The 14,374-nt window shown below is 34.5% G+C and overlaps 1 protein-coding gene and 1 pseudogene across 3 annotated transcripts in view; one reads left to right on the top strand and one right to left on the bottom strand.

Annotated features, from left to right (window-relative positions):
- Positions 1 to 14,374, bottom strand: part of GBE1 (1,4-alpha-glucan branching enzyme 1) — a 273,155-nt gene that overhangs the window by 13,478 nt on the left and 245,303 nt on the right. The window contains exon 16 of one of the 3 annotated variants that reach the window (XR_004437152.1): positions 8,942 to 8,959. The exons of the other annotated variants lie outside the window; for them this stretch is intronic. The gene's annotated coding sequence lies outside the window, so the exon portion shown is untranslated. Of the gene's footprint in view, positions 1 to 8,941; positions 8,960 to 14,374 lie in introns of those variants that run through there. 3 annotated transcript variants of the gene reach the window in all.
- LOC117084765 lies at positions 5,917 to 6,018 on the top strand (annotated as a pseudogene).

Raw genomic sequence — 14,374 nt, 5'->3', positions numbered from 1 at the left:
GAGATTAGGCATACATATGAACCCGCACAAGTAGAGCAAAAAGCAATATGCAAGGAAAGAGAGAGTCAAGGAAGAAAACTATGATGGCCAAGCTGTATATGAAGACTTTTGAAGGCTGGGCTAAGGTCTTAAGACTTATTTTGTTAGTTAAGTGTGATAGTGTTTAAAATTCTTGAGAAAGGGTTTTACAATCAAAAAAATTAACCTGGAGGTTGTAAGCAGTATGAAACAGACAGTGGAAAGACTAAGTCGGGGAAACCAGTCAGCAGTCTAACAACAGTCCAAGGATAGTTATGTATGTGTAATCTCTGACAGTGGGAAAGGAGAGACATAGACTGAGTTTTAGAAGTACAAGTGACAGTACTCAAAAGTAAGGAAACTGAGGCTGAATTAGGGAAACAGAAGTGGAAGGGGAGACGAGTTGGCCCAAAGGCAGACAGCTTGTTAAGTGGTAGAGCTGGGAGGTGTGCGTAAGTCAAATGTAGATCTGATTACCTTACTGTCTGCATGTGGCACCAATTTTACGCCAAGAATAAGGCAGTGTTTTCATATACAGTTTCTTGTTTATTTCTCACGTTGAAATTTTTTATATTGTTATATTTGAGACTTTGTAATTCATAAAGGAAAGGGGTTTATTTTGGCTCATGGTTCGGCAGACCATACATACAGGAAGCATGATGCTGGCATCTGCTTTTGGTGAGGGCCTTAAGAAGCTTACAACATGGCAGAAAGAGAAGGTGTCCAGGAATGTCACATGGCAAGAAAGGGAGCAAGGGAGAGCGAGGAGGAGGAGTGAAGCTCCTTTAAACAACCAGCTCTCATGTAAGTGAGAACTCAGTTGTTACCAAGGGGAGGGCACCAAGCCATTCATGAAGAATCCTCCCTTGTGTTCCAAACACCTCTACCAGGCCCCACCTCCAACACTGGGAATCACATTCCAACATGAGATCTTGAGGGCACAAATATCTAAAACATATCACATTCCAAGCATAAAGAGGACAGAATGAATATGACAAGAGAAGAATACAAATAGGAAAGTCAGATAAAATGATATCCATTTAAGTTACTGACAGAATCAGATATACAAGATTGCCATTTCTAAAAGTAATGTTGAGGTCTGAATATCTGAGATTTACTATACTTGTTCTAGTCCATTTCTTATTGATTTGATCCATTTGATCATTTTATTAGTAAATACAAAACACTAGGCCATAAAATTTACCTTGTTCAACGGGAAAAAAATACAGTAGGGAAAGAATGACTATTTTTTAATAGTTTTTTAAAAAGGAGATCAAATAGGTCCTTATCAATCTGGATAGCATTTAAAAATATTATGATTTCTTATTTTAAATTCAAGAGCTTCCTAAGTATTTGATATATCTATCAACAGGTTGAAGTAGATAAGAAGTTTTCAGCCATTATTTTATAATCCAAGTCCTTAAATTTGAACCAAGGAAGAGCCAGTGTTCTGAAGGAGGCATGTACTAATAAGATTAAAGAACAGTGAAGGCATGAAGACTCTTAAATTCAATGGCTCTTCAAATACTTCAAAAGCTGCTGTGTTTGCTCAGCCACTTGATAAAGTGTCTGTTCAAAGTATAAGGATTTTGATGTAAGAAGTACTATCATTTATATCATTCTGCACTAAACTCACTTCACTCCCACTGATGAAGCTAAGGAAATTTATTGTAAGGTACAACCCTTGAGGTTTCAAATTGAGTGACAAAAAGACGAGTTCTCCAGTGACTAGATGACTATAACGATAGCAGAGTGGGTAAGTTACCATATATCTTCAAATCTAAGACATCATCCATTTCAAGATGAATTATTTTCTATATCTCTAATAAAGAGAAAAAATATCACTACCACATCAATATTGTAAGATACTTTCCAACTGAAGACAGGCTAAAATGTGAAAAAATGCAGGTTTTTGGAATATGAATTTAGTATAAGTTATTTTATATCTAATTCTTTAATCAATCCATTCATATTACCATGATTAAAATAATGCCCAGGAGCTAAGTGACCCCAGGAAAGAGAATTTATACTGAAAGTAGAAAATATTAGGTTCAAAATTCTAAGGAATGTTTTAATTAATGTAAATGTGAACAAATGTCTGGTAGGGTAAGAACAGCTGCTGAAAAGCAAGGAAAGTTTTATGATTTTAGTAATATGAAGAGATCTATACAACACAGGGCTTGCCACAATGTTCTAACACGATCCTTCCCTTTTTATGTTACATGGATTGAATTTTATTTATTGCTGGTTATAATCCACAAAATCTAAGGTTATAGCTATCTAGCATCTCAAATAGATCTGTCCATTTATTTTATAAACATAGCTAAATTATGCCTACTTTATTGTCCTGAATCACAGAAAAGGCTATAAACTACAACTTTCAGTTTCTCTCTCTGTTCTCTTTCCAAATGCAGGAGTGGCAAAGACTTGTGATAAATTGTTATATATATATAATGAATGTGCCAGTCTGTTAGTGTGTGGTGGAGCGGTCTTGTAGGGGTGTGTGTGTGTGTGTGTGTGTATTTGTGTATCTTATTTAGGTAATTCTATCTTTACTTCTGTGATCTAAAATATACATTAAACTTAAACAGTCATCATGAAAAATGTTAGTTCTGCCAGGTAACCATTTGTAGAACATTGAAACTGGACTCCTCCCTTACACCATATACAAAAACTAACTCAAGATGGATTAAAGACTTAAATGTAAAGCCAAAATTATAAAAACCCTGAAAGACAACCTAGGCAATACCATTCAGGACATAGGCAAGGGGAAAGATTTCATGATGAAGACACCAAAAGCAAAAACTGACAAATGGGATCTAATTAAACTGGGGAGCTTCTGCACAGAAAAAGAAACTATCAACAGGGTAAACACACAACCTACAGAATGAGGGAAAATTTTTGCAAACTATGCATGTGACAAAGTTCTAATATTCAGCATCTATAAGGAACTTAAATTCACAAGGAAAACAACAAACACGTTCATTGAAAAGTAGGCAAAGGACATGAATAGACATTTTTCAAAACAAGATATACACATAGCCAACAATCATATGAAATAAAGCTCAACATCACTGATCACTAGAGGAATGCAAATCAAAACTACAAAGAGATACCATCTCACACCAGGCAGAAAGGCTATTATTAAAAAGCCAAAAAATAACAGACGCTGGCAAGACTATGGAGAAGAAGGAACACTTATACACCATTGGTAGGAATGCATATTAGTTTGAACACTGTGGAAGACAGTGCGGCAATTCCTCAAAGACCTAAAGACAGAAATACGATTTAACCTAGCAATCTTATTACTGGGTACATACTCAGAAGAAAATAATTCATTCTATTATAAAGACACATGCAGGTGCATGTTCACTGCAGCACTAATCACAATGGAAAAAATCAGGTAATAAACCTAAATGTCCACCAATGACAGACTAGATAAAGAAAATGTGGTACACATACACCATGGAATACTATGCAGCCATTAAAAAGAATGAGATCATGTTCTTTGCAGGGACATGAAAGGAGTTGGAGGCCATTATCCTTAGCAAACTAACACAGAAACAGAAAACCAAATACTGCACGTACTCACTTAAGCAGAGCTAAATGATGAGAGCACAAGGACACACAAAGAGGAACAACACACACTGGTGCCTTTCAGTGGGTGGAGAGTGGGAGGAGGGAGAGGATCAGGAAAAATAACGAATAGGTACTAGGCTTAATACCTGGGTGATGAAATAATCTGTACAATAAACCCCAACAATGCAAGCTTACCTACGGAACAAACCGGCACTTGTACCCATGAACTTAAAACATAAATTTAAAAAAATGAGAGTTCTGATATTTTAATTACTTTTCAAAACTATTTATGGCCATGTGACCTTTATGATTATATTTCTTTCAATGGAAAATATCCAGTTAATTTTTTTAATCTCCCTGACTTTAGTTTTAAAAAAATCCCTCAATATTATAATATTTGTAAAATAAAATTTATAAGAAAGTAATGTGGAATTAAAGAGAGAACTTACTAATGAATGTAATCAAAGCAAATTTTAAAATAAAACAAAAGCCAAATCCACCTTTTTTCTTTATATATATATGTGTGTGTGTGTATATATGTGTATATATATGTTGTTATTAGTTTACCTTAAAATTTTAATGACCTTGAAAAAAGCAAGATCTTCATGCATAAGCTTCATGCATTCAAATTTGTGAACACTGTCTTCATTAAAAGTTTATATAACAGCTGTACATTTTACTTAAGTGCAAAACAGAAACATATTTCTATTATATTCTAGGATGTGCTCATTTTATCAACAAAAGCTTTCTGATTTTAGACTACAAAATAAACTCCAATCCCTGCAAGTATGCTTCTTCGGCCATACATTTTTAGAAACTGTACAATGCAAAAATAGCAATAAAACAAGCTCAAAGGATGAGGGGCTCAAATGTCATTATCTACCAGGTTAATTAATGGATTACCATGCTTTTTGAAATGTATTTTCATGCAAATTATTAGTTTATTTTTAAGCATGCTTAATGACACACATCAGTAAATAGCAAATCAAATGGTAATACAAAATACTGAGTACTACATATTTCTCTCTGCAAATAGGACAATTATTCTAAAGACTTTACAGAATACTTCTGACAACCTACTTAGAAACGTTTCTGTATCCTAGAAGATTATGTAACTTAAACTAAAAAATGTCACTGTTCCTCAGTAATTTGAGAAGGAAGAAAAATAGAAAAATAGTGCTCACACTTCTGCACTAACCTCTCCCCAAAACTGTTGCTCTCTGTGCTATTAGGATTATCCAAAGAACTTGTAAATTCAATTATCTGATGAAGCGATGGCAACTATTTAGAACTGAAAAAGAAAAAAATAACAGATTTTTATTCACCTTTTTAACCACATCTTTTATTATCAAAATGAGTTTACACCCTGCAGACTCAACACTTTAAAAAAAAAAAAAATTGTGCTTTTAAACTCAAAAAAATTTTGATTCAGGCTATAAACACCTTTCCCCAAACAAACTTACTCTGTGAATAGCCTTTAATGTAGTCAAGTGCAATATATCTAAATAAAAATACAATTGGAAATGGGGACGTCTCTGAAAAATAAAGACAATCATAAGCAGTAAGAAAGCATTATCCGAGCCATTTCAGGCAGAAAGTCAGGGATAGGAGATAGCATTCTAAAACACTAAAATATGGTGAGTGCCTCCATGAGCTTTAGGGTCTAACAACTGCATTCTCATTCCAGTCCTACCAATTACTAACTGTGTGTCTCTGAGCAAGCTACTTACTTCCTGGAGGCTCAGTCTCTCATTTGTAAATGGAGGTAACACATCAGAGGATGGGCGTAGACATTAACTGAAGCAATCTATTATTGAGTGCTTAACACTGTCTAGCACCGGGAAAAGTGCTCAAATTATTAGGTGCTGTGGCTATTATTACTATAGACCCTGGCTCACCTAAACTGCTGTCTCAAGAGATGAAAAATATAGAAGTGGTTCTATTAATTCTTTATTTTACTTTTTATACTTGACTTGGCCTCTTCTTCCTTTATGATCTTTATTTCTATTCCTCTTTTTCTGTGTCTTTGTTCTCACTAGAATTTGCTATTTAAAATTTTTTACATTAAAGTTTAAACATACAGCACATAGAACTCTTTGAGGACTAGAGTCTTTTTTTAATTTTGTCTTTTTTAAAAAAAAAAACACAAAAAACAAAACAAAAGAAGGTACTTCTCAAGTTTATGAGAAATACTGAGAGAGCTCTTGGTGACAATCCTACCTGAAAATTAAATACCTCCACACACTCTCCTGAACCTGCCTTGATTTCTCACCATAGCATTATCAGCTTTTAACTTATTATAAATTTAATCATTATATTTTTGCTTCTCGGCCTTTCGGCTAAGATCAAGTGTAGTATCTATTCTCATCAGTTTAATTTTTGTTTCTCATTATTAAAATACAATCTATATAAGAAATTTCTTTTTTTTTTTCTCTGCCATATAGGACCTAGATTAGAACCTGGCATTTGGTGAGCGCATCTTTTCATTATTTTCCGATTGCAGTTTCCTCCTTGGGTTTTAATTTTTAATCTATGCATGTTTTTGCTAAACTTTAAGAAATAATTTCATACCGCTTTGGTCATTAAAGACCAAACTTGATTTTTCCCTTTGTTTCATAGAGCTAACGTGTAAGATCTGTATAAATATAACTTCTATCACAATTCCATTTCATTACCTATAAAGTTTAACTTAGACATTTTAAAAGATTTCATATTCTTTATGAATTTATAATAGAATATTTGTAATACAAAAAATCCTTCATTTTGGATAATTAATAATAAATGCATGTCACTTTGAAGCAATTAATTCTCAAGTTAACTACTCTGATTGGTATGAGCCTTGAAGATAAACATTTTATATAATTCTTAGTTGACATGGAACCATGATTCCAGGTTTATTCAAGTCAGCACAAACTCAAAGACTTTCCATATCTACTTTACTGGTTAGCTTTCTCTATAAAAACAACTGAACTTAAGCACAGAACATCAAAGGAGTTTGTCAAAATAATATATCCAATACTTTGGCAGGGCCAGAATATGCTCTTAGGTATAACAGTTTCTACCACTCTACTACCATCTTCCAGATAAAGCTTGCAAATTTGGAAATCTGATGATTTTAGCTGTGGTGGAAGAAACATCATTTTTCTTTATTTGAAGTCTCAACTTATTTGGAGTAACATATAGTTACTGTATAGTCCTCTTTCTCTTTTAAGACTAGATAGAAAATCCCAGTACAGGTCTCACTCAGTGCTTCAGAAAATCAAAGAACAGGGCCTAAAGTAGTGTACCACGAAAAAGTGTAAAGCAAAGCTTGCAGGTGCGCATATCTGCACCATCACTTCAATCTTTCTGAGCACTTCTGGGCACACAGCCCATAACTACATCAGATTAATTATTGTCAGGAGAAAGATTCAAAGTAAACATTTCCCCACATGCATTTAAAAAACTGGGTACAGTTTATACTGTTTGGCTGATGGGTGCACCGAAATCTTAATCACCACTAAAGAACTTATTCATGTAACCAAACACCACCTGTCCCCAAAACCTGTTGAAATAAAAAATAAGGAAAGGGAGTTTTAAACACATATCCATGGGGATACTTTAGTCAAAGGTATACACTTTCAGTTATAAGATGAATACGTTCTGAAGTTGTAATGTACAATATGGGGACTACGGTTAATAACGATGTGTTATACACTAAAATTTGCTGAGAGTTGACCGTAAGCATTCTCACACACACACAAGAAAATGTTCACTATGTGAGGTGAGGAATATGTTAATTAACTTGATTGTAGTAACCATTTCACAAGGTATATGTATATCAAAACGTCACACTGTACTTTAAATATATATAATTTTTATTTATCAGTTATGCTTTAATAACAAAATAATATAACAAAAATAAACAATGGGAAAAGGACTCCCTATTTAATAAATGGTGCTGGGTAACTGACTAGTCATATGCAGAAGAATGATAATAGACTCCTACCTTTCACCATATACAAAAATTAACTCAAGATAGATTAAAGATTTAAATGTAAGAACTCAAACTATAAAAACCCTAGAAGAAAACCTAGGAAATACCCTTCTTGACATCAGTCGTTGCAAACAATTTATGGTTAACTCATCACAAGCAACTGAAACAAAAACAAATAGTGACAAGTGGGACTTAAACTAAAGAGCTTCCGCACAGCAAAAGAACCTATCAACAGAGTAAACAGACAACATATAGAATGGAAGAAAATATTTGCAAGCTATGAATCTGACAGATGTTTACTATCTAGAGTCTTATGGAATTCATAAGGAACTTATGAGTTAAACACTCAACAAGCAAAAACCAAATAACCTCCTTAAAAAATGGGCAAAAGACATGACCAGACACTTCTTACAAGAAGACAGACAAGCGTTCACCAAAAACATGAAAAAAAGAAAAATGCTCAACATCACTAATCTATTAGAGAAATGCAAGTCAAAACCACAATGAGATGCCGTTTTACACCAGACACAATGGCTGTTATTAAAATGTCAAAAACAACAGATGCTGACAAGGCTGCAGATAAATGGGAACACATATACTTTTGGTGCGAAGTAAATGAGTTCAGCCCCTGTGTGCAGCAGCTTGTAAATGTCTCAGATAACTTAAAACACAACTACCATTCAACCCAGAACTCTCACTACCCACCATATACCCAAAGGAAAATAAATTGTCCTACAAGAAAAAAAAAAAAAAAGACATATGCACTTGTATGTTCATCACAATACACAATACAATTTACAATAGGAAAGGCAGGGAATCAATCTAGGCACCCATGAATGGTGGATTGGATAAAGAAAACGTGGTGTACATACACCATGGAATGCTACACAGCCATTGAAAAGATGAAATCATATCCTTTGCAGCAACATGGATGCAGCTAGAGGCCATTATCCTAAGTGAATTAACACAGGAACAGAAAACCAAATACTGCATGTTCTCACTTATACGTGGGAGCTAAACATTGGGTACATATGGACATAAAGATGAAAACAATAGATACTGCGGGTTTCCAGAGCCGGGAGAGTGGGACACAGGCAGTGTCTGAAAAACTACCTATGCTCACTACGTGGCTGATAGGATCATTTACAACCCCAAATTTGCAACATGCAAACAAAAACAAAAACAAAAAGCAAACAAACAAAAGAACCTCATGTAACAAAAGTGTACATGTATGCTATAAATCTAAATAAAAGTAGAACTTAAAAAAATATATATACATATAGTTGAAAACATTTTTCTACTTACATTCATCTGTGCTTTTGAGTGTCAGAAACCAGGATAGTATTACACTGCAGAAAAACATTTAGTCAAAGGCATCATTAAACTCTACAAATATAAATTGAGAAAAAAACTAAAATTAGTGAGACACACTTCATGTACTTCAATGGCATTTCTAGAGGGCAACAAAAAGATGAATTACCTGGTGACCAAATGTCAAACTGTACTGAATTTACAGAAACTAGATTTAAATCACATTTATTCAATTACTAGAAAGACGATCTTGTGAAAATTATAAATCTTTCTGATCCTCAAATGTAGACTGAGGACAGACGAAAAATGCTTGCCCAACCAGTATCACTGGAGATGATGTGAGGACAGGTGGGTTAATGTAAATCAAAGTATTCACATATTGTAAATTGCCATGCAAATTTAACTTTTGGTACTTATTTTGATCTCTTAAAATAAGCTTATAGATATCTTAACCCAAGTGATTTTGTTTAATTTGAATGGGCTGAGCTAGGTTACACTAGAGTTTTTCAGTTTCAAAAATTTATAATTCCATGCTGCCCAGTTTTGCCTAAGAGTTATTAAACATCATAAAACTGCCCACTGCTTGGTGAATAGGGCATAGGTCAAGGTGGGGAGAATCATTAGGGAACATCTTCATAGAGCTAATAGTTGAAGGGTGGGTGAATTTTTCAGGGAAAAGCACAAGGAAAATGAATACATGGATTTAGATCTAAAAAAAAACCAAGATAACACAAAGAATGGGTGGAAAGAAAAAGAAATCAAGACAGTGCTGCAGGATACAGAGAAAGGGAAATAAGAAAGAAAGGTGGGCAAATAGTACAAGAGTGAGGAAGGGATTTAATAGGGAACAGAAGAGTTTCAATTCCAGTAGTGTGAAAGGACTGAAAGGAATCACCGTGTCGTGGTGAAATGGGAACTAGGACATGCGAAAACACAAAAATCAAAAACAAAACAAAAAGTAGGACAAGAGGGTGAAGACAACAGACAGGATTAGTACCTACTTGTCTTTCATTTTTATGAAAATTCCCTTTTATTGTAAAATTTCTAATGCATTTTTAGAAGATGATGACAGTAAGGATGTCCATTACCCTTACCACTTGCTAAGCTCAAACGCAGGCGACACTGTTGTTAAGCCTTGCATGCACATTAACTAATTTAATTCTGACAACAATTCTATGAGTAGGTGTTCTAGAGATGAATAACCAAGAAACAGGTTATTTTCAAAACAAAACTAAGTGGTAGACATGGAACTTGAACCTCAGATAGTCATATTCCAGAGCACAAGCTCCTAACCACTATCCTTGCAATGAGAGCAAATTTCTTTGTTTACAAATATAAGAACAAGAAATACCTATTATCTCTGGAGACCTGTGTTACATGAGTCAATGGGAAATAGAAATGTTAGAATAAGAGAACAAACTGAAGAAAATAATGTTTCAGAATTAGAAAATAATGCTACTACCAGAGAAGATTATTTTTCCTTTGTTTTCTTTAGCTGGAAAAAAGGAAAGATGTTAGTAGGGAAGCCTACAAAGTGAAAATTGGCTCTCTCCCTAAATAGTAAAGAACACATGACAAAAAAAAACACACACACAGTAATGTTTATAATTTTACATACAAATATAATTTTTCATTTTAATTAATGTTCTGGAAATAAAATGATCATTGTGTGACAATAAAAGGTACTGAGTGTAATCACTTCATTAAGTTATATGTTAATTAAATAATTTTATTTGATATTATCTAAACACTTTCCTTATTCAACAGCTGATACCACATAACTACAAAAAATAACCATAATTAATCTTGCAAATTAATTCTTATTTATGGGAATTAATTATGCATTTTCCCATCATTAGGCCAAGAGAAGCTACATTAATAGAAATAGAGATGGTTCTTACACATGATTACAACTGAATCCACTGCTTCCAAGAACACACTGTTTATGGCTCTAATATTTCCAATTTTCTCTGAGAAACAGAAACTTATTTTGGTTGTAGCTTTCAAAAATGCTTAGGAGCCCTTAGGTAATTTTAGTGAGCCAGTAATTATATCATGCCTTAATTTTAAGAAATCATCTGGGATACTCAAGTAATACTTTTATATAAATAAAACACTGACCACTCAGTTTGATCCTGTGAGATTCTGATTAAGAAGAGCTTAATGGAAAATGTCAGAAACACGAATAATATCTCACTTAGGCAGGCAGGAGATACTCATTGAAAAAGTTAATTTTTACTGAACAGAAGGAAAAGTAATATAACATCCATGTTAGAAATTTAGTTTAGACATAGAATGCTCTATTTAAAAAACACTGGTGTCAGGTATAAAGATGACTTATTTATTTTTTAAATAGAAAAAACCATATATTTTGGATAAATTAAGTAAAGCCTAACTTTAAAAGGAAAGGCTCAATGTGAAATCTTTCAGGCCAATGATACTACTGCACCAGCATAACTCGTTTTACAGCACTTTATTGCACTTTACAAATACACATTTTTACAAATTGAAGATTTGTGGCAACCCTTTATCCAGCAAGTGTATTGGCGCCATTTTCCAATAGCATGTGTTCACTTTGTGTCTCTGTGTCACATTTTGGTAGTTCTTTCATTATTTCAAACTGTTTCATTATTAATATATATTAATACATGACTGTTTATTCATAATTATATTATTTTTACATCATCATTATGTCTATGATGATGATCTGTGACCAGTGACTTTTGTTGTTACTATTATAATTGTTTTGGGGCACCACAAATCATGCACATATACAACCACAAACTTAACAAATACTTAATAAATGTGTGTGTTGACTCCTCCAACCTACTGGCAGTTCTCTTGTCTCTTCCCCTTTTCTTGGGCCTCCCTATTGTCTAAGACCCTCTTGAATTTAGCCCAATTAATAAACCTACAATAGCCTTTAGGAGTTCAAGTGAAAAGAAGAGTAGCATGTCTCTCACTTTAAATCAAAAACTAGAAATGGTTAAGCTTAGTGAGGAAGGCATGTTCAAAGTTGAGACAGGACAAAAGCGAGGTCCCTTATGCCAAAGAGTTAGCCAAGCTGTGAATGCAAAGGAAAAGTTCTTCAAAGAAATACGAAGTGCTACTCTAGTGAACACATAATTGATAAGAAAGTGAACACCAGCCTACTGCCGATTCGAAGAAGTTTATGGTGGTCTGGATCTAAGATCAAACTAGCCACAACATTCCCTTAAGTCAAAGCCTAATCCAGCAAGGCCCTAGCTCTCTTCAATTCTGTGAAGGCTGGAAGAGGTGAGGAAGCTGCAGAAGAAAAGTTTAAAGCCAGGAGAGACTAGTTCTTAAGGTTTAAGGAATAAAGACATCTTCATAACATAAAAGTTTAAGGTGAAGTAGCAAGCGCTGATCTAGAAGCTGTAGCAAGTCCTCCAGAAGATCTAGCTAGGATATTGATAAAGGTGGCTACACTAAACAATAGATTTTCAATGTAGATGAAGCAGGCTTCCATTGAAAGATGCCATCTGGGACTTTTGTAACTACTGGGAAGACAGTGCCTGGTTTCAAAGCTCCAAAGAAAAGGATGACTCTCTTGTTATGGGCTAATGCAGCTGGTGACTTTGAGTTGAAGCCAACGTTCATTTACCGTTTCCAAAACCAATGCCCTTATGAATTATACTAAAGTCTACTCTGCTTGTGCTCTATAAATGTAACCACAAAGCCTGGATGACAGCATGTCTGTTTATAGCATGGTTTACTGAGCCCATAAGCCCAAGCTTGAGACCTATTGCCCAGAAAAAAAATTCCTTTTAAATATTACCTCATTGATGAAGGTCACCCAAGAGCTCTGACTGACATGTACAAGGAAACTAACGTTGTTTTCAAGCCAACTAATACAACATGAACTCTGTACCCCATGGATCGAGAAGTAATTTCAACTTTCAACTCTTATTATTTAAGAAATGTATTTTGTAAGACTATAGCTGTCATAAGCAGTGATTCCTCTAATGAATCTCGGCAAAGTAAATTGAAAATCTTCTGGAAAGGATTTACCATTCTAGATGCCATTATGAACATTTGTGATTCATGGGAGGAGGTTAAAATATCAACACAATAGGAGTTTGGAAGAAGTTAATTCCAACTCTTATAGATGACTTTGAGGAATTCAAGACCTCAGTGGAAGAACTAACTGCAGATACAGTGGAAATAGCAAGATCACTAGAATTAGAAGTGAAACCTAAAGATGTGACTGAATTGCTGCAGTCTCATGATAAAACTTTAATGGATGAGGAATTGTTTCTTACAGATGAACAAAGAATATGGTTTCTTGAGATGGAATCTATTACTGGTGAAGGTGCTAGAGATGGCAACAAATTATTTAGAATATAATATAAATGTAGGTAATCTTTATCAACTAAGTGGTAGGTTTGAGAGGATTCACTCTAATTTTGAAAGAGTTCTACTGTGGGTAAAATGTTACCAAACAGCATCACATGTTACAGAGAAATCTTTCATAAAAGGAAGAGGCAATCCATGTGACAAACTTCATCATCGTCTTAGCCACCACAACCTTTAGAAACCCCATGCTAGGCCGGGCGCGGTGGCTCAAGCCTGTAATCCCAGCACTTTGGGAGGCCGAGACGGGCGGATCACGAGGTCAGGAGATCGAGACCATCCTGGCTAACAGGGTGAAACCCCGTCTCTACTAAAAATACAAAAAACTAGCCGGGCGAGGTGGCGGGCGCCTGTAATCCCAGCTACTCCGGAGGCTGAGGCAGGAGAATGGCGTAAAAACCCGGGAGGCGGAGCTTGCAGTGAGCTGAGATCCGGCCACTGCACTCCAGCCCGGGCGAAAGAGCAAGACTCCGTCTAAAAAAAAAAAAAAAAAAAGAAACCCCATGCTGATCAGTCAGGAGCCATTAACATCAAGGTAAGAGCCTCCACTACCAAAAAGATTATGACTTACAGAAGACTTAGATGATCATTAGCATCCTTTAGCAATACAGTATTTGTAAATTATGGCATGTACATTTTTTTAGACATAATATCGCATACTTATTAGACTACAGTATAGTATAAACACAACTTTTATATGTATTGTGAACCAAAAAATTTGTGTGACTTGCTTTATTGCAATATTTGTTTTATTGCAATGGTCTAGAGCCAAACCTGCACTATCTCCAAGGTATGCCTGTAGACTGCCTTCTTCCATATTTGCAGTCTAGGAAAAGAAATGGTTAGCTAATGTGGTAATGACTGTAAAGTGCTTTCAGAGAGCCTAACATATAAATTTATAAGAGATGGTAGATCTTATTATGAACATCTGCTCAGCAAGCACATCATAGTATAATATATTAATTGTGAATTCTATAAAATTATGGTGTATTTTATTGATAATACCTTATCAATTTTTATATGATTTGATTAAATTACTGTTTTAAGCGAGAAGCAAATCATTTTAGTACTATTTGTGTTTTAATGACATAATTTTAAACCTTCAGGAGTTATTTC

Source organism: Trachypithecus francoisi, unplaced genomic scaffold (genome assembly GCF_009764315.1).
Source record: "Trachypithecus francoisi isolate TF-2019V2 unplaced genomic scaffold, Tfra_2.0 Lachesis_group0, whole genome shotgun sequence".
NCBI lineage: Eukaryota > Metazoa > Chordata > Mammalia > Primates > Cercopithecidae > Trachypithecus > Trachypithecus francoisi.
Note: the sequence above shows the minus strand (reverse complement) of the source record. Positions and strands in the feature narration are given on the sequence as shown.